The 22,575-nt window shown below is 28.8% G+C and overlaps 1 protein-coding gene across 3 annotated transcripts in view; it reads left to right on the forward strand.

Moving 5' to 3' along the window:
* The first annotated feature begins 5,099 nt into the window (after positions 1 to 5,099).
* LOC107449324 (leucine-rich repeat and immunoglobulin-like domain-containing nogo receptor-interacting protein 2) overlaps positions 5,100 to 22,575 on the forward strand; it is a 231,102-nt gene continuing 213,626 nt past the window's right edge. The window contains exon 1 of one of the 3 annotated variants that reach the window (XM_043048402.2): positions 5,100 to 5,270. The gene's annotated coding sequence lies outside the window, so the exon portion shown is untranslated. The remainder of the gene's footprint in view (positions 5,271 to 22,575) is intronic. The other 2 variants (XM_071179029.1, XM_016064821.3) reach the window with 2 other exon arrangements.

The following is a 22,575-nucleotide window of genomic DNA, read 5'->3' on the forward strand; positions in this document are numbered from 1 at the left end:
GGAAGAAAGTAATTCACGTATACGTTGTAGAAGTCGAAAGTAAGTATGTGGTAAGTTGAAGTGAAAAGTGTATGTGGTGCTGAAGTAGAAATTAGATTTATCGTATTTACGTGGTGCAGAAGTAGAAAGTAGATCATATTTACTTAGCAGAAATAGAAAGAAGTTCTCACATGCATGTTAAAAGTAGATAGTAGATCGCGTATAGGTAGCAGATATAAAAAGTAATTCTAAACAAAAAAAAAAAAAAAAATCAGTCTGTAAATTTTAAGTGATTTGAAAATTATTACCAAAATTCAAATTTTAATTCCAAATTTAAAAACAAAGCATAAAAATAACAGCTTATATCTTTACATAGTTCCCGGCTAATGTCTAATAAAAATAATAAATTATCAAAATTTCAACTTTTACTAATTAATTGCTCTGTTATAAATTAAATACTATCAATAAAAATTTCTTTCTATAAGGAATGCAAACAAAACTTTTATATAAGTTAGTTTACTTTAAATTAATAAAGCTTTATTTTCAAAGACATAATTCAAAGAGAAACATATTAATTGTGTTTTAAAATCGATTGTTTTGAATAAGGATTAAGCGTCGCTGCAATATTATTATGAGATAATAAAAGCTAAACCCTCTACAAACTCTAAATTAGTATTATATTTTTAATAAAGTGCGTGTTTCGAGTAGCTCTTCTGATCCAACAAAAGAATCACTGCGAATGTTTACGTAAGGCAGTTATTAATTATGCGAAATGACTCGATTGCGAGAGTTTTCCATCAGGAATAAGTAAACTCCGAGATTGTATCAATACATCCGACTTATTTAAGAATCCCCCCCCCCCACTTCTTCATTACCATATATGCAATTGGCTCTTCTTAAGCTTAATATAAATAACAAAGTATCTTAAATCAGTAACAATTACTCCTTTCGATTTATTATAAGCAAATGTTGGCTCATTGATATGTAGGGTTCATTATAAGTAAAATCAGTTAATTAATATTATATTTTTGAATTGATATCGTGTTTTCGATGTTGTATTTTATTTTCCTTAAGCTAAATCCCTAAGTCTATTTATTTGTTGTTTGTTGCTGTCTAATACCAGTTACCAATAGAGACAAGCTTATTTTAAAAAGGCTGAGGACTGCGCTTCTACTTGCTTTCCAGTGATGCCATCTATGGCCAGGAATTCGACATCTGCAGCACACATACGTCACAGCCTGTTTTATAGAAAGGTTTGATTCGCTCATCATCCATCCGCTGATCGTAATTTCGATTTGAAACACGGAGCACAATCAATATCTGATCCAGTACCCGAAGAGATATTGACTTGTTATGGGAATTTAGAGGACTTTGTGGTCCCGACATAAATAGCGTGCACCAGTCACTATTTTGTACATAGGAAGTCCTCCGCCCGCGGGAATCGAATTCAGGACTTTTCGGGCATGGGCACAACGCTAAACAAACCAGACTATCCCGAACATGGCCTATTTATTATTTTTAATGCTTTTGCATAGTTTCGTTTCTCGTGTTGGTGATGACGAAATCTTAAAAACAAAATTCGTAACGCTATTCGACTAGCAAGAGTGCTTAATTCTCAACTGGAGCACCTTACCAATTGACAAGAAGAGTTTCGATCGTTTCCTGTGCGCTTCTTAAGGCTAAATTGAGTGCTCGATAGCAATACAGATTTCAATCGTATCCTGAGTGCTACAAAATTAATATAAAATTAATAGCATCAAATCATCACCGAAACTTTTTTACTGTCAATTGAAAATTTAATCTCTCTTTTCTGCTAGCCAGTGCTCTCAAATACCAGCTGGAGATTCTCCCATATAACAACACAATTTCCTATCGTTACCAGACCTCCACAAATAGAATTTATTGCCATATTATAAACAAAAAAATCTATGTGACAATCCAAATTTTCGCAATTGTTGGATTAACGAAAGTGCCTCAATTTTAACTAGAGCTTTGTGTTGGATGATTGTGCAAATTTCAACCATTTTCTGAATTTTAGACGCAAGAATTATCGTCCTATTATCGCCATAAAATGTCCAAAATTTTTTTATCGTTAATAAAAATTGCAACCACATTTCGACGCACTGGGGCACTAGTGTAATTGGAGTTCTGTGCTAAACAGCGCAATCTTTACTTCTTTTTTCTTATAATTCGCTAACAGAATTTATCGCCATATTTTCAACAAAAAGAATCAACAGTTAGTCTGAATTTTGACCTGTTTTCAATTAGCTAGAATGCTCACATTTAAATTGGAGTTCTATGCTGGATGACTACGCAAGCTTTAATCATTTTCGCAAAGCATACAAGCACAATTTATTTCCAATCTAATTTTAAATTCCACTCTGAAATTAAAAAAACTGGCAAACGCAAAATTAAAATGAAGGAAATATTAAAATTTAAATAAAAAATTAAGAAGTACTTTATACAAATGGGCTAAGAAAGGAAAATATTTCTATTTCTGTCAGAACTAAAACGAAAAACACATGGTGCATCGCTTCATAATAAAACTTTTATCACCACCGGAAATTCCCCCTCAGGTTTATAAAATGATAAACCCTACTTTTTTCAGTTTAGTTCGAACAAAAAAAAGTTTATTTCGTTTTTTTAATGTGTTTAAGAAACATAATTTTTAAAATTTTCTTTTCATTTATTTAATTTTTTTTAAATTTGATTTTATCAACGTCCAGAAAAAACTTATGATATGGAATTTAGGCAATGAACATCAGCCTACATTTACCCTCTGAGACCAACTTAGAAAACCGGGAGACTTTTATATGTGTTAAGCGTTAGAAAATATTAGCTTCCATGGATTGTATTTTTAGAGGATTCGTTTAACATACATAACTACTATAAGGAATAGAAAATAATAAAGAAATTTAAAAATATTTGTTTTGCATGGAATTATCGTTGAATGCATAGGCTTTATAATTAATTGCTAAAATTTTTTAATTGTTTGAAAAGTTCTGGAGATTGGAGAAAGGAGCCCAAACTTTCGACCACTCTCCTTCTTAAACTATTTTGACCCTATTTTTCCAGATTGTGACTACCTCCCCCCTACCAATCCCCCCCCCATGGCCAATAATTTAAATCTGTTCGTGAAAAAGGCATACTTATCCTGAGAAAGTATTTGCATACGTCTGATTCAGTAAATAAATTAAAAATAAACAAACATTAATTACCATAATTTTTGGTCTGCCTTTTACAAAATTAAGATTGGTTTTCAGTATGAGAGATCTGATCATTAGACATAAGTCATTCAAGTTGTTAACCTTTTTTAACATAGTGCAAGTTAAATACACAAGTGGGCGACCTTTGTGCTAAAATACAAACTAAGTTAGACAACGTTAAAGAGCACAAAAATATTATTAAAGGCATGCCTTTAATAATATTTTTGTGCTCTTTAACGTTGTCTAACTTAGTTTGTAGTGCAAGTTATTTTTTATATTTACTAAATTAACACTAATTTAAAGGAAAAAGGATTAGCGTTATTTTCATTATTATTATTATTCATATGCTAGTAATAATGAAATTCGAATATTATTTTAGTTAATTTTTTAATGAAATAAATTATTCAGCAAGTTATTGTAAAATAGGATATAGTTTTAGAAACCTCCAGAGAAAACACTTGTTTTACATTTTTTTTTTTACCCTCTTGTTTCTTGAGTTTTTTGTATTTTTAAAAATTTAGATATAAATCTTAAGAATTTGGTTACTTGGTCAAAAGGATTAAAAATTATATCTCACTCTTCATTTATATCACTTAATTTTATTCATTTGTTCCTTTATTGATATCTGGTCAAGTATGAGCTTATAAAATGATGACCACGAGAGAGAGAAATAAAATTTTCCAAAACTATGGTTAAAAGTCATTAATTTAAAAAAGATAGTGAAAAAATTTTTTGAAAAAAATTAGTTACAAACAAATTAGAATTTTGAAAAAAAGGGAGGAAAAAAAAACATAAATGAAAAGAGTTTTTTCAGAGCGTCAAATTTCAACTCTGTTGTTGCTTCTCAGTGGGCTGTAGATCATCTTATTGAGTATTTTTTTTTACTACAAGTTTAAAAATGAACAATTCTTAAACTAATAACTAAATCTAAATCTTTTTCACGCATTTTTTTAGAAATTTTCTTCTCATTTTGTTACTTTAAGGTTCTAAGTCTCATAGTTTTTGCGCGGCAAAACAAAATGTAAGGCAAATTTAAACTCCCAAAACAGTGGCAACGGTGGTGACGATATTTTAATAAAAGTAAAATTGATTACAAAAGGATTTTAGTGTCTTACGCAAGCGTTGCTTTTTCCCCGTGTCGATAAAAATAAGGAAACAGTAAATCAACTTCCTCTTTAGGTGCTTACTAATATTTTAACGGTCCCTAATCAATAAATTAGAACTATGCGTAAATTTAGTTTACATTCTTTAAAAAATAATTTTTTAATTTTATTTTTTTTTAAGTTGCTTTTTTTCAAATTATTGCAGAATAGTAATAATAATGAAACATTCCTCTGAATATGACATCTGATCAACTAAGCAGGAGTGCAATTAAAATAATTTTATTGAATATGTACGTAATATTTCAACGGCCCCTAATCAATAAATTAGAACTATGCATAAATTTAGTTTAAATTCTTTAAAAAAAAAAATTATTTTTTTAAGTTGCTTTTTTTCACATTATTGCAGAATAATAATAATAAACAAACATTCCTCTGAATTTGACATCTGATCAACAAAGCAATAAGCATTAAATAATGAAAGGGGTGCAATTAAAATAATTTTATTGAATAGCGAAATGAAAATATGCATAGAAAAAGAGTTGAGATTTACATATTTTGAGCAGTAAGTGTAACATAAATGAAACTTAGACAACTTCCAATAACCCGTTTCAACTTCTGTATCCAAGTCATTTAAGAATTCCTTCGCGATTATTACGCAATCGACTTTTACCAGGTCCACGCAAATAACAATTCCACTAAAGCCTCCAAGCACCCCCACTCCCTTCAAAACACGCACGATCAGCTGCCTTTCCCAAAAGCCCCCCTCTCCCTTTTTAACCTTAGCTTTTCCTGTTAGGCACGCGACGCAGGCGCAAGCCTAGTGACGTAGCGGCAGGTGACGTAGTCGAACACCAACCTGCGTTTCGGGCCTTCTTTACTTTCAAGCAGCGCGGGCCACAAAGTCGGTGTTCTTCCTTTCGTCCGCTACATCTTCAGCATCTCTCTCTCTCTTATCGTCTGCTCGTCAAATGGAACGTCTCAGGTAAGTTTCCTCCCCCACTTACTCACTTCCGATTTTTCCCACCCCCCTCCTTCATTACCTGCTCGGGTAGGGGGGGGGTGAAGTAGAGGGTGCATTTTCGTATCGCCAGCCCTATTTAACCCTTTAATGATGTTAGTTGGTAGAAGATATAAAAGATGAGGATTTGTTTTAGATCAGAATAGGATGCGGAAGATGAAAGTGACTTTTGAAGGATGATTTTTTTTCTTTCTTTTCGTCAGAGAATCAAACAAAATAAGTTGGGCATCACACACCAAAGTGTAATTATTATTTTGCCCTCTTTCTTTTATTAGATTAATTCTACTCTGTCGTGGTTGTAAGCCGGCTGGTTTACTCTTACTTTTTTTTTTCTTTCTCTTTTGACTTCGGAGTATAATAGCGCTGTTATTTTCGCACGTGTCCCCCCAAAACAGCCGAGGAGAGCAGTTTTGTTTGTGTGACTCATAGCTATTATGTTGGCAACTAAGAGAATAGAATCGCTGCTAAATTATTTATTATTGTTTTCGTTTTAGAAGTTGGCCACAGTTTCGTATGAGTCTTAAATACTCTTATCTTAATTTTTTTAGTTTCTTCATCTTTTAGGTAATTATAAATTAATGTACCTTTTAGCAATTTTGAAGTAAATATTAGATTTAACATTATTGGTTTCTAAAATGTAACTAATCGTGAACCGTTTTTTAAAGCTTTTAATTTTATTAATTCCTTTATTACTTTTATTGTTCTTTTATATTCTTTTATTTCTAATCATTCAGTTTTTGACACTTTATTTTCAAACATTTATTATCACTTTTTTTTCCTTATAAATGATTTTGAAACCATGATAGAGATATGAATCGAAGAATAAAATAATTTTCTGGGATAATCTTGTCTGAAATATTAAGCAGTAAAACAATTTATTGAAAAGTTTTACAAATTTAAATTTTTAATTAAAATTATGCGAAATTTATTGAACTTTGGTAATTTGCTGTTTGAAAAGTCTTAAGATTTAAAATATTTCAATTGTTTCTAAGAGAAATATGAATTTTTTTTAAATAAATGATTACATTGAAAATTCTCTAGATATTAACTTTTATTTTCATTCCTATGCATTTAACCATCATACATCAAGCCCTGACACAGACATACAAATAATAAAAAAAGGATTGTCTAGAGAAAAAGAAAATGCTGGTTTCATGAAATTTAAATATAACTTTAACACTCCATTTGAAAAAAAACAACTTATTTTACTATAATTTTTAAACTTTAAACAGATTAAAATTTCTTTTGATTTTGAGCTATTTATTATTATTATTACTATCATTGAATTTCATGATTATTTTTTTTAAATAAATTATATTAATCGAAATAAAAAAAAGTTTTACAAGATAAAAAATTATTTATTCTTATTTTTCTTTAATTCGTAAAAAATCGTTATAAGCATCTAAAATATTTTAAATAATATGAATTATTTTTTTAGAAAAGATCAAATTAAATTAAAAATGTATTAAAATACTTATTCTTAAAAGATGTAAAATGAAATTGGTAAAAAAGGATCAAATATATATTTTAGTGTTTGCTGTTAAAAGCAAATGTCATTGAAAAAGTTTCAACACAAAGAAATATATATATATATTTCTTATTTCTACGCAATTCGGAATACGGGAACAATTCTCAGTGTTCCTAAAAAATGGGCATCCTGCAGTTTCACAATCACAAGCATGAAAATTAAATACATTTTTCAGAATAAAAAATTGTGTCTCTTATTCTCGCTCACCAAACAAAGTATTTATGATTATTATTATTTTTTATATGTATATATATCAAAAATTTTTGATTGTACGGATAATCTGGATCATAAAATTTGATTTTTTTTACCTATCTAAATAAATGATTTTTTAATAAATTATTTTAGGCAGTAGGAAAAACTCTGAATAGGATAAATGTGATAATATCGGTAAACAAATATCGAAATTATAAAAGAAGTTATGAAGACTGGTATTAGTGGCCGTTTTCAAAGGAGATTCCTACGTCCTCAACTGCATTTGCTTTTAATTTCACGATATTTTTCTCATAACCCAAGTAAAAAGGCTAGCACAAAACTTTCACCAAAAAAAGAAATAAATAAAAACTCTAAAAATTTTAAGAGTTTAGGAGCAAAATCGCATACTTTTTATTAAGGAAACGTCAAGGCTTCGTAATTGTTTTTCTTTAAAAAAGCTTAAGAAAAATTCCTTTAGATTTCCTTAACAAAAAGCGCGAAATTTTGTGCCAAAACGCTTAAGGATTTTTAGGGATTTCTTAAAAGATTCTGTGCTGAGCGTTTTACTTTAGGAATTTTAAAAATTCTTAAGAATTTTTAAAATAGTTAATCTGAACATTTTGAGAAATAGTTAATATAAACATGAAAAATAGTCAATAGAAGCATCTTGAGTTAATATTTTTGTAATTTCATTAACTATTTTTAAAAATCATTCCCCATAATTTTTGTAATTTGATAGAAATTTTCAAATGCTCATAAGAATTATAATTTTAAACTTTTTAATGAGATACGGTATCAGACACAAAAGTATACCTTATAAGAATATTATACCAGTTTCTCAATTTACCATCAGAATATTAGTAGCCATATGAAAAATATGGTTTAAACAGTTTAGCCAGGAGAGCGTCTGTAAGAGACTCTAAATTTACATTGAGTAATTGTTTATAAAAAATAGTACTATGTTTTATTATAACAAACCAAAGAATCTAGGTAAATCAAAAAAATCCATGCAACCTACATTTTGATGGGTAGACTTGGATGCACAACAGTTACTACTGTGCCCTACACTATGTAGTAACTGTATTTGTGGTAGTTACTGGGAGGCCGCAGATGAGATTAAGATGATGGGTTATCACTCTAACTATATGTTGAGGGTGACTTTTGGGTTTCTTCAAAGTCTCTTAGTTCTGTAATAGTTCATATAATAACAAATGGATGCATGTTTAATTATTTTAGCTACGCATTAGACGAAACATGTTGACTAAGAGCACCATACATGATTGAAATGGAAATCAGAGTGCTCCTTTTCCCGTTTTTCTGAACAATTTCTTTTTCAACGTTTTGTTTTTGTAGTCCTCAATTACGATCAAGACACATTTTGGTTAATGATTAATAAGGCCTAAAGTTTTTAGAAGCATCCATCACGGTTTTTCAATGTATTTTACAAACTTTGAAAAATATAATTTTCCTGCGAAATAAAAAGTGTGCAAAAACGTACGTAGATAAATCTAAGTTGGAAAGAAGCAAGCGTATTTTGATACAATAACAGTGTTGTGCTTCCATATGTAATTGTAGTTGTTAACAGTTACAAACATGATAGTAGTTCAGAAGAATTAGGTTATTGGGAACCATGATTTAACAGAATCCCAAATTTAACAAGGACATTTTCTTAAGTTTCCGGGTTATTTTAAGTTGTTAGAAAAAAGTATCTGATTGTTCCTATATATTTCAGCCCAATCGAAAATATTTAAAAACATTTTATAATTCAGGTACTTCCAAAAATGTATGTAACTAAACAGTGTAGATTTTCAAGCAAACATTAAAGCAGGAAAAAGAAATAAAATAGAAAAAAATTGTGTTTGCGAGGAAGTAACGTCTTCAGGGGACACACTGCCCACAAACACACAGGAACCTTTCTGTTGTCAGGGGAAAAACCAAAACTGACAGTGACCCCGAGGCCCCATAATGGATAGACAAATAAGAAAATCATTTCCAGAAATTTGAAATGCTGTGAAAAATAATGAACCTGCAAACAATACTTAAAAGTACACAAAGTGAAACTTAAAAATGAAACGCCTATTATAAATAAAAATATAAATATAGTTGCAGTTACAGTTAGATTAACCAAATCAAAATAAAATAAAATATAAATTGCCGAATCAATAAGAAAATATTATAAATAAATCAAGCACTGACACCTATTTTAACCACCTGAACAACGAAACTAAAATACTCGATGAGCAAAAAATTCTTCAAGTGCTGCCATCTGCTTTGGAAAAAAACTCCCTAGGCTACTCTTTTAAGCACCATAAGAGTGTGAATCAGTGAGCAAACGTTGCTCCTCCAGTAAGGACAGATAGTACAGGGAATGAAGGAAAATCCATGTCTTATGCGGGATTCAAATCCAGGACCTTTTTGATGTCAGGTCAGCCGCTACACAGACTACCTGACTACTACACAATCAGGTCGGCGCAATACAATAGTTAATACCGAAAAAATACCCCGTTAATCGCGAGTTAATAAATAGAAAACAGATGCATTATAGATAGTAGATTAATCTGCTTGTACTCTCCAACCCAGATTTTTGTGGATTCTATGTCAGATGTACTAATAATTTTAAGCGTTGCATCTATTTTGTATGCGCATAATTCTGATGATGGATTTTTTTCCCCCGAGGTTGAAGACTTTAATAAAATGTTTCCCTAATCTGCGCAGTGCTACTTTTACAACAGGTATCACTAGCGTTAGTGATGATGTACAGTGCACAAAAAATATCTAATTACATAAATAAAAACGTAACACTCTAAAGACCTTTTAATCTAATGATCGGGTTTTCATGCACGAAGACTCAATCCAAATGGTTCGGGAGTTTTACCATAAATATGTAGCAATAAATTTGTGAAGACGGTGATTTAAGTTACGAAATCAGACACAAAAACGCACTTGAAATCGATGCATTTGAAATACTGATTCTCAAAATAGATGACGTAGTCGCAATTTCGGAAATAAGTTTAAATAGTTTGGTTAGGTTAGCGGTAAGGTACATTTTTATGCACAATTATAAAATTTGGTTATCCAAAGAGAATCCTGTTAAATAAAATAAGTTTGAATTATTATTTATAATGTCTTATTATCTATTTAATAATAGTCGAAAAATGTTGAATTATAAGGTATGCAAATTTTTACATCATCTAACGTATTTTTATCTAACGTATATTACCTAACGTTCTAACGTATTTTTATCTATCAAATTACCAAGTTTAAACAAAATTGGTTAAATAGTTGATTAGTAATAAAATTTTATAAAAAGTCGTATAGTTAAATTTATATTTGACGTGTATCTTACATACATCTTGCATTATAAGTGATATACATTTAACAAATGCCAAAGAAACATATGATGTTAAATAATAAATAAAGTTGACAAATTTTTATTTTAACATGTTGTTTAACAAATTTTTACTGCGTGAATTAAAACTCCTTAACTATTTGGATCTAAAAACGCAATCTGCACAATTAATTTTTATTTAAAATCACAAATTATAAAAAAAAAATGCATACTTAAATTTTATTTCATTAAAAAAATATTTTTGTATCTTGTTTGTTAAAACTGTAAGTTAAATAATCTTTTTGTTCAGTAAATGTATTTTCAAATTATTATCTTGTTTCTACTCATACCATGTATTATTTATTCGAACTAAAGTAGTAATTTAACGCAGTGTTGTGACTCCGTTTGCAAAAAGAAAAATTCTTTAAAATTAAAGTGAATTTTTTTTAATAAGGAGCCTTCTACATTAAAATTATTATTTTAAAATTCTAAATATTATTATTTTAAATTAGTTGTGCCAGAATATGCACCATAAGTTGAATTCATGATAAGTTAAGTACAAAACTTATCATGAATTCAACTTATGATGCATATTCTGGCACAATTATTTTAAAATAATTTAAATGCATGAGTTATTTAGGATTCTACCCAATTACAAACAGCAATGACGTACATCATCTGCTCTTATTTTGGGGGCTGCGTCGTGCCATATAAGCATGTTGTATTAATATGTACCCTTGACAAAAGTGTTCTTTTCTGCTAATTTTGTTCTTAAAAAAACTTTATGATTCATTTGTCATTTTTTTCCTCAAAAAAAACCATAATTGGTGTAATTTATAAAAGAGAGTCAAAATTTCAAGTCTTAATAAGCAAAACGAAATATTTATGATTAAATTTACAGTTTAATGGCATAAGAGTCGAAGATATCTAAACAGTGCCGTTATAATGAAAAGAAATGGATCCTAAAAAACTTTAATGTTCAAATTTGAAAGTAATTTTGTTTCCCTAATTTCTATTGCATGCAAATTGAATGAGGAATTCTGCTACCAGAATGTTAAAAGTAGATTGAAATTATTGTATGGGAATTTTATTGTCTGAAACTATGTTAAAAAAATTGAAACTGAAATAGATCAACAATGTTAATAGTAAATAAGACATGGACACCTATAACTACTTACTTAATGCTATTATTTAATACTATTCAGTACTTAACAATAAATCAGATGCATATTAATTATAAATTTTTAAAATTAAAGTAAAAAATTAATTTTAATTCTAAATAATGATTATTAATTATTAAACACTCAGGGATTTAAGCTTTAATATAAATTCGAAGCAGATCATCAAAACAAATAGAAAAGTTTAATCCGAAGTTAAACTCAAAGGTAAACCTACAAGTAAAAAATGTCTTCTAATACTTATGTCTTCTAAAATATATCAGGTAAATTCTGAATCAAGCAAAAAAAAATTTTTATTCTGATACCCTGATTTTTTTTTTAAAAGAAATGTATTCGTTCTCTGTTTAACTTTAAGGAATGAAGTCAATTACCGAATAAAAAATATAGTCGATATAGTCATAAGTCAATTCGCGGGCTGACCCTTTTTTGGGGCACATCGGAGTTTCACCAGAATAGAAATTAAATTTGAGTTTTCCATCCAAACATCAGCAATGATAGCAATTATAAAAATATTATTAATTAATTATTTAATTTGCATTTAGTCAATAATATTTTCATCTAAAATTCATTTATGATAAAATGCATTCTTATTAATTCAAGTAATGAATTTATATTGAGTAAATATTTTACTAAAAAAAATTTTTATATTACATTCTACTCGCTTAAGTTGTGTTAATATTTGATCGAATCCAATATTTCTTTTTAATTGAATTTAAAACTTTTGCGAATCATGTAAATAAAAAAAAAGGTCTTATGTAAAGTTTTTTAGTGAGTTTTTAATTGATTACATGAAAACTGTAAAAAATATTTTGGGTAGGAATAGGACATTAATCCTCAAAATAAAACTTCTTAACCTATTCTTAGAATAATGTAATATTTATGGATAAATTTCTCGATTTTATTCTAATTTGACACAAAAAAAAAAAAATTAAATATTGACTTTTGTCCCTTTTTTACAGAAATTAGCATTTATATATAAATGTAATGAAAAATACAATATTCTGTGCAAATAATTCATATTTTTGTTTTGCCTATCATAATATACACTCTAAGGACTGTGGTGTAACACCCTTCAAGTTAATGTATTGAATAATTCACAATTCCGTGTAAACGAACAATTTGTTTCAGATTAACATCAAATCGAGCTTTCATTTGCACTCTTAGTAGTGTAGTTAAATTCAAATACTAATAAAAGAGGAATAATCAACACTGAGATAACGTTCATTAACACTTTTTTGTAAATTATTTTGAATTATTTTCATTTCCGAAAACTTCAATGTTGGCGAAAATTTTAAAACGTCAGAGGTCAAATTTACGTAGGATAATTTAATCAAGCGTGAAAAGGCTTGATTTTGCGGTAAGTTAAAAGAATATTGTTACTTAAACAAATCTATACTACAAGGTATGTATATTTTTAAATGCGTAATATATATAATTTTATATGAATTGGTAATTATCTGTAAATTATATTTACTCATTTTATAGTATTGAATTTCTTTCCGTTTTTGTTCTGTTGATTAAGCTTAATTTATATTTATTGTAATATTCTCTCGGTATTATATGTAAGTTAATGTGTACGTTAGAAATTAAGTTTACTCCCTAAATTTTTGTGTGTTTGAATCCTAACTTAACTTTATTGTGAAAATAATATTGCTGTATTACTTCTTACGTTGTTCCAAAATAATTAGTTTCGTTTCAATTGACTATATGCTAATATTGTATCCTTAATGCCTAAATAAAAGTTTTAATACTTAATGAAAATTAATTTTAATAGGCTGAAGATTCACCTTTATAGTTAGAATAGTGTTTTGGTTGCAGTCAGTGTGCTGATGGGTGACCACTTGGATCAGTCTGCGTAGGGAGCGGGGGTGTGCGGTATTGGTCCTCGTGAAACTGTTCTACCGTAAAGTGTTGAACTTCGCTTGCAGGTCGTCGGGCTACGGAAGCGGGGATGCCAACCCCTCTGCAGTGGATCAAAATTTCGATGGCATGTCTTCGGATCATCCTCAGGGATGTTTCCCAGACCATCACCAATAGTCCATTGCGCAGCTCTAATGTGACGTAAATGAACTACAACAACTTGATGCATGTTTTATAAAATATATTTTGAAGTGAACTGAAAGTCTACGTTCAGTTCAGATTTTCACAAACTATGTGTCCATCATAATGGCTTAAAAAAGTGATCCTAAATAAAATATATTACTTCTTCTTCTTCTTCTTCATTGGCCTGACAGCCCAGGATGGGCCCTTGCCTTCCGCAGAGTTGAACTCCAGGCTCTTCTACACTAGGTCAGAGACATCCAATTTGTGACTTTTAGAGTATATAAATCACTTTCCAGGCAGTCGAGCCATCTAAGTCTAGATTTTCCTCTTTTTCGAGTGCCTAATGGTCTGGCAGAGAAGATCTTTTTTGTAACGCGGTTATTATCCATTCTTGTCAGGTGTCCCGCCCATTTGATTCTCTGAATTGCAATATATTTGACTACGTCAGGTTCTTTAAATAGTAAAGTTCGGAGTTAGTTCTTCTTCTCCAGATATTGTATATTACTTAGTTCATGCTAAATATTAATTCGTTGTTAGTTTGAAACGAATTATAAAATTTTTTTATCCAAAGATAATTCCAAGTAAAATTAATTTTTTGCAGCTTTTTATTATATTAATTATTTTATATAGAAATGTTAAATTTTAAGGCATACAAAATTTTACACCATGTAAAACTTTGCAAGTTTTAATATCAAAATACAATATTTAAGCGAAATTGATCGAATATTTTTTTAAAAAAAATCTAATTATAATTAAATAAAATTGTAATAATATATTCTGCTTACTAGAATTGTGGTTTTAGATCGACATTTCATCGAGTACAAAATTTTTAAAAATTATGTCCCTTTTTAAAAAATAAAAAAAGAGGGTTTGGGTAAGGTGTTTTTTAGTGAACTAGCCTAAAAATTAATTTAATAGGATATTTTGAGGGAAATAATATCATTAATCAGGGAAATGAAACCACTTGACTTATTCTTAGGTTAACATGTATAATATTAATAAATAAAATTTGAAGAGTACTATTTCGTTTAACACATAAAAAAAATCTAAATTTTAACTTTTTCCTTTTTTTCAAGAATTTTAGCATTTATTTGCATAGATAATGAATAATATTCTACGTAAATGATGCATAATGCTAGATTGACTATGCTTCTATAGAATTATATGACTCTATATATTCTATGATTCTATGTATCATTAATTTAAATATTTATAATTTAATTAGAAAACGTGGTAAAAATGTTTAATTTAGTTGATATCAGAAAAAACTCATTTTTTGAAAATGTAACTTATGCGTTAGGATTGTAACGCATAATTAAACGAATTTTTCAAAACTCTGAAGGAATTTTCTACCGGAAAAAGTATGAGCGGAAGTTTTGCCACAAAAAGTAAAAGAAATCGATTCTTACACGCTGAGAATAGTTTTAAATTACTTTGAAAATCGATTGAGCTCAGTTCGATTTTCCGAACACTTTTGGGGGTAAAAACTGCAATGATTAGGATTTGTTTGCCGCTTAGATTTATCAATATTTAGTGTTTCTTTGATTGAATGTATTCTTTAAATTTAAACTGATTTCTGAATGGAAAGTCTTTTTGAAAAAAAAAGGTAGAAACATAAAAAAAAGTATTAGTTTCTTTTTTTTAAATTCTATTTTTTTTTTCAATTCATTTACGTTAGCAGAACTGATTTATCACCTGTTTTAAAAACATCAAATATCTGTAACAGTAACAATAAATGAGTTATTTTTTATTGATGAGTAAAATTTAACTCGATTATTCGGTTTAAAAAACACCCGTTATTACAGATATCAGTTATTTACTTTAGCATTAAAGATAAGTGTAATTTACGTACGGTAGCGCTTTTAGTATTAATCTGAATGTTTATTACTTTGGATGATAATTTTGGTCATTTGGACGTTTTTGTAAACTAGATGATTATGGTAACTAGAATCAGAAAAGCTGGTTTCTTTTTTTTTATTTGTACCGTGGTGATTGTTCGTATTTAGTTGGATATATTCAGACTGTCTTTATTTATTTCGAATATTTTTAAAAAACATACATAGATTATATACATAGAAAATAGATCATGTTAAATAATCTACTTTCACTAAATGTCATAAAAATTCTTTCTTTTATGTTTTCAAGCATTTCATATTTAAAAAACAAATTTATTGTATCGCAAACATTCGCTTGACTTTCATGAACCTTTGAATCGAAATAAATTTTTCTCATTATATATTTGTTCATATGACATTATGAATGACAGTCTTTCCTAATTTCTTTCAAAAATTTATGGTCATGAAATTTTAATTTGACTCAGTCAAAATATACAAACATATACAAAAGTTATAAGATTTCTTAAATATTTTTTTTAACTTTGATGCAATCCGAAATATAAAATGCATGATACATAGCAAATACTATTACGTGTACCAAATATATTTTTTTCGATAGCAGTAAATTAAAAATTCCAATTACTTTACAATTGATTGTTATTAAATAAATGGATAGTTTTTTTAACTTCCTAACAAATGTGAGAGTAACAAATAGCTGTAGTTGAACTCAGTTTTAAATGTAAGAAACATTCTAAATAATTAAAAATTGTGGTGAATTCAACTCCTCCAACGGAATGTGTAATTAATGTAACAAAAAATAAATGTTTGACCTTTTCAATCGAGCAAATGTAATGAAATTAATCAGTTCTGCTCTACATTTGCATGAAACAATGCAATATGAATTATAACCTTGGCTTCTAACCACTGATTTGAATCTTAAACTGTATACATTATTTTTTTTCTTCTTACTGTTAATGAAGCTGAGTTTTAGAAAAGTTAGAATAATGTGATGGATTGCAAGGAGGGAAAGGAATTAGCGATGTTTAATTATTGTTGGAAATACAGTGATTAATTAGAGGAGTGATCGCTATCCACAGACGGTATATCATTTCAAATATTAAAATAGTATAATTATAATCAGATATACATGTAATGTTTAAACTATTCAATCAATTAAATATAACAATGAACGTCACATGTCTGAGATATAAAATAATACCATTGCGTAGGGCGAAATTAGGAAAGCTTGTATTTGGCCTGTTGGCCTGGAGACAGTTGTAGTGCTCGCTTTATTATTATTATTTTTAAATTGTAAACGTTAAACGATTAAAAAAACTGCTGATATTATTAATGTAATCCAATTATTTTGAAGCATTTCTCAAAACATGGTAAACATTACAAGGTTCATTTCTAAAAATTTTATAATAAGATAAATTTCAGAATGGTAAAATAATAAAGATAAAGATAGATAAAATAAATTTCATAATGTGATAAATTATTCATAATAACTTCATATTTACTTTATTTCATAACCAGCGTTGAACAGCCGGCCCAATTTTTTTTTGGATTTACGACTGCAAATGTTCCACTCCGTAGCCTTGCAAGTTCGAACCCAATCTAGAAGACAAGGGAAATCTGGTTCGGGAGAAATTTGCTTTCGTGGAGGGGTTTTTGAAGGAACTAACCCGTATTTGCGGTACATGAAGAGAAGAACCACGAAAGCCTTCCACGGTTAGCCTGGCAGCAAGGGGATCCTAACCCATGATCCGTCTACCTTTGAGGGTACTTTACGTCAGCACTGAGGTCGGTGCAAGCCGAGTTTGGAATCCGTATCAACTAGCCATCGCTGGGATTCGAACCCGGTCATCTCATTGGAAGACGAATGCTCTATCCCCTGAACCTCCATGCCATTCCATATTTAGTAGAGAAATAATAATAAAAGGCATTTTCGACAAAAAAAAGTGGCCATCAGATTACTACCAGCAGACAATTATTTTAATCGCCATCTGTTATGTATGTAATGTGCCGCTCTGTGGCCGGCGCCAACCGTTAATTTTTGCCCTGCAATATCTAATTTATCAAAAAGATTTTGGGTGCAGATTTTAAACCTATTTTACGTACTGACTCTATGAAAAGGTAAATAAAAAAAAAGGAATTGGCAAAAGCTTGAATTAAATTTAATTCATTATGCATCCTCATAAAAAAATGGGAAAATAAATCGTTAAGTGAGATAATGAAACTTATCCAGTGGAACTGGACAGTTTACTTGTTCTATCGTAAAAAAGATGTCCAATAATACTGGGCAATGGATTGTAAAGAATTAAAATAATGAGTAATAAAAATCCAATGATGTAGTCAATATAATATTCTATATTTCACATTTACAAATTCCTGAATTCGAATATAATATAATGATGTAGTTGGTACAATTGTAACTCTAAAAATTTAGTCTCAAACGTACGAAAGTACATTAAAAACTGTAATTTTGCAAATAATTATATTTTTTATTTATTTTATGTATTTTGATAGTTTTCATTGACTGATCCTTCGAAATGAGTAAGTAAATAAAAAGTTTAAAAAAAAGTTTATGATGTTTTGTCTCAGCACATGACATCACCTTGCTATAATTCAACATATTTCCCAATTTTGCAAAGAAGAAGAAAAGAATTCTAGAAACTCTTCAAACTAAGTAATTATCTTTATTGAAATCGGATGAATAAAATCGGATGAGATTTAGAAAGAACAAAATTCAACCCTAGTTTTGGAGAAATATCAGTCTTCGGTGACACAGAAGAAAATTACAGAAATCTTCTGACCAAAGATTTTCTTCTACTTTTTTTTTTAAAAAAATCAATGAAAATAATTATTTTGCTCTTTTAACATGTAAAAAATCTCCTATCTATTCCAAAACACGTTTCTTTGAAGAATAAAATGACAGAAAACAAACTTCACGAAACTTTTCATCACCCATCACGGTGAATTCAGGATATGAAAACTGTGTGGTGCCTTGGCGATATACCAAAATGTGATTTTTCCTGACGGTTGGCAAAAAAATAACTTATTTTAATTCCATGATAAAAATATTGTGAATAAATTTCAATCATCATTCTATTAAGACTTGCGTTATTTTATTTAGCATCTCGAACTTTTTTTAATCATCTATGTAACTAATAACAGAACTGATATTCTTTATATGTTTGTTTTTAGAAAAAAATGTTTTAACCAAAAAATAATTTTTAACTTCGAGAATTCGAATTTTTACATTGACACTTTTTTTTCCGTTTCAACTTAGAAACTGATTCGTCAGAAAACTAATATCCAAAAACAACATAAAATTTATGAGATGATTAATTTTAATGATTGTTTGATGTTTTATCTATTTAAATTTTATAGATATATATTTTGAGTGCTTATAGAACAAACATATGACACGCGTATTTATGAGTCTTAAAGAAATTTGCAACAATTATTTAGATGTTCATTTATTGGTATGTTAAAAAATGTGAGAATGTCAAAAATAACTTGAACCCACATATACCATAAATTTAAATATTATAACCAAGCAGTAAAAAAAAAAGGAAAAAAAAAACGAGATACTTTACAAACAATATATCTTTTGCTACAAATTCAGGGCCCACGCTAAGGATTTCGAACTATTAGCCAGAAAATTAGCAACATATCAAAAGTATTTGCCAATTTTTGAGAGTTTTCGCCAAATGCAAATCTTAACTTTTTTTTATTCATTTTTTCCCATAGAAAGCTATTTTACAGTCATTTTGTTTTAGGCTTACATTATTTGAACCCAATTCAAATTGAGTATGCGGCGCATCTACCGAAAATTGCTGTAATCGTATAAAAAAAAATACTGATTTGTTTAGAAAAAATTATTTTGACGCAATTTTAATTTATTTCCAAAGAAAAAATCCTTCCCCAAAACACAATTTTATTCGCCAAATTTACGATTTTATTGCATTTGGCCAGATGACGAAGGCTTAGCGCGTGTCCTGAATTTTATCTGAACACAAAGCTGTACACGCATTAAAAAATTATCTAGCATGGATCGTGATTCACCAAAAATCTTTTGTACCGTTCCAAAAACAAGATTCTTTTCCTTCAGGGAAGGAAAAAATCTAAGATACTGCACAAATTCTTGCCTATAAAATGAACCATATAGAACATTTGGTTCAAATCTGATAAGTAAAACGGCAGTTCTTGTGCTATAAGAAAGCAAGTAAACTGTATCTTGCTCCATTCTTTAAAACCTTTTCCTCTGTTTTCTGCAGCAAAATGATCACAAGAAAAGTATCACATGGAAGGTCACCATATGATACAGGAAGGCTTAAAGTTACCATACGATGTAGAACTTTGATCCTTTTACAACAACAGTTCAGTGCTCAAACCACTGCACTGCTAAATTACGGTCAGTGACCGACAAAATGTCCGTAAAAATTTATTTATGCCCGTCACGCTGTCGTGACCACAAAAATACAGATCTGCAGAGGAATTTTTTTTCGTAAAATGTATGGCGACTGACTGTTAATCAACGCTACGTTCTTAAAAGTTATCCTCAATTTAGGCCTTGACGTAGTTTGACATTCAGGAAATTTAGTTTTCGAAACAAGGTGAAATAGTGTTGTGCCGCCATCTGTCGAAGAGTGAAAGTTGCGTTTTCACCAATGTAGTGAGAGTTTGAGAGACACGTTTTTAGAACTTGTTGGGTTCGAACCCAAGACCTTTGTATGCATAGCCTTCTGCTGTAATCCTCATCCCAAAGGGTTTACACCCGAAAATTGAGTTTTTAAGCTTTAAATAATGTGTTACTTTACAGATATCCCTACAGATTATACTAAAGTATACTAGGTTTTCATTTATCATGTATTTTTCGTTTATTTCATAAAAGAATTTTTTTGTATAAATATACTGTTAACTGTATTAATTTTACCCTGAAATTCGCTACAATTACAAGCACTGAGCTTTTTCTCCTTTAAAAAAAGGAGGTGGTCGTATAAGATCGGCTAACGAATTTTGCAATCATAGCTTTATATGGAATTGTAATGAATGTTAACGAGAGAAAGGTACGATAGCTTTTTTCATATTAGTGATAGTTGTTTAATAAATACAATTACTATTAAACTTATTTATCAAAGAAAAACAATTTTATACATTTTCTCCAATTTAAATAACAGCTACATTTTTTTATTTATTATTTATTTTTTCACGCGAAGGAAAAAATTCTGGTTAAATTACTGCATTGTATGGTAATAGCATTTCTGGTAAAAAAAACAACAACGCAATTCTAGTTTTTAAAAAAAACATTCATTTGGTAACTTTTCCGCTCATATGTTAGCGATTCACCGGAAATTCTAGTTTTTAAAATTATAGTTCTTATAACAACAATTTTTTTAAAAAAAAAATACGAAATTGAAAAGTGAATTTTACCAAATAAATGGTTTTCATGCCATGCTCTACATTAAGCACATTTACTAAATTTTATCTCATTATATTTTATTGCTAACTTTATCAAAATCATTACCAAAGCAGTTAGGTAAAAATTCCCAGCTTTTAGGTGATTCCATAGATCTAAAAACACGGTAAATTTTACCATATTTAAATCATTTTAAACATACTTTCTTTCTCAGTGTTAAGTAAACAATTATAATTTTAATCTAATGTATAATTTTCACCATGAGTGTAATATAACTAGGTAACTTAAAACCATCAGTTGTGAAAAAAATATATTTTACGTTATTGCTTTGTCTTTTAGTTCTAACATCTATCGCTAGGTTTCACACACACTTAGTGATGGTTTTATTCAGTTGCAGCTATTTAAATATCTCATTTAATTATATATTAAAAATGCTTACATAACTCAAACTAAAAAATATTTAGTTATCTAATTATAAGATATATCGAAACATTTCGAAAATGCTAAAAGCTTTTTATTTTACCAATGATAAAAATGTATTTAAAAATTAAATGTAAGTGACGTAAATTATATTGAAACAAAGAAAAAATATAATTTCAGATGTCTAGACGTTAGCCATCTAATTATCTGAACTAGTGAAATTCTGTCAAAGCTAAATAGAGCAAAAGAAATTTTTTTATTGAATTTCATTTAAGTAAAATACGACTTTATATTTCTTAAAAATAAAAGAGATTATTTTAAATTTTGAAGTAGCAAATGAAGATGATTTAAAACTTAATCTTGCAAGCGGGTCCTCAGGGAAGATGAAAAAAATTCTCTCAGCTTGTAACTATTGATATAGTTAGTAAACTATTTTTATAGCAAATTCTTCCACAAAAAGGGCCCAGGAGAAATTACGCAGAGAAGAAAAAAAATATTAAACGGAAAAATTGACGCAGTAAAGTTCTTTTAATTGATGTTTTATTCAAGTCTTCTCAATAAATCGTTTTATCTTTATTTAAAACATTTTTTATCGTATAACATTTTTATACTTGATTAAATATTGCCTTGTATTTCAAATCCATTTATCATTCAATCGATTATCGATAAATTTCATTCGAAAAAGATATTAGATTGATTTTATAGAGTTAAGTCGAACCTTTTTTTTCCCTTTTATAACTGAAGGGAAGAGCTTTTTATAGATTTATTTTATATAAAGGAAAGCAATAATAGAAGCTGAACGTAAAGCTTATTTTAACTGTCAATTATTCTCAAAATATTATGAATAAAAGATGCACTATTAAAGCAAAATGTTTTATTTTACAATCTCGCACTTTATCATTCTGAGGTAACATTTTACAAAGGGGTTACTTTTTATCCTCTATTAAATTTATTTTCTGAGAATATATTACCGCCATTTTCATTTGATCATGAGCCAGTAGGTAGTAAAGACAGTATTTTTGTTTTAGTAAAATTCACCATAAAATTTAAATTATTTTCTTCGAAATTTAATGAGGATTTTGAATTTATTTGTTGAAAAGTAACTTATATTGCAAAATAGCTTAATTTTTATCAAGATCATGCAGATATGTATGACCCAAATGCTGATCCTATGCGCAAAATAATTTAATAGCAAAATATGGATGGTGTAATGCACATAATAAAAAATTAACATCCAGAATAACTTTTAGTTCAATGATCGGATTTTCATGTAAAATAGAATATAGATTTCATTCGAAAGGGCTATTAATTTTTAAAATG

Source organism: Parasteatoda tepidariorum, chromosome 3 (assembly GCF_043381705.1).
Source record: "Parasteatoda tepidariorum isolate YZ-2023 chromosome 3, CAS_Ptep_4.0, whole genome shotgun sequence".
Lineage (NCBI taxonomy): Eukaryota > Metazoa > Arthropoda > Arachnida > Araneae > Theridiidae > Parasteatoda > Parasteatoda tepidariorum.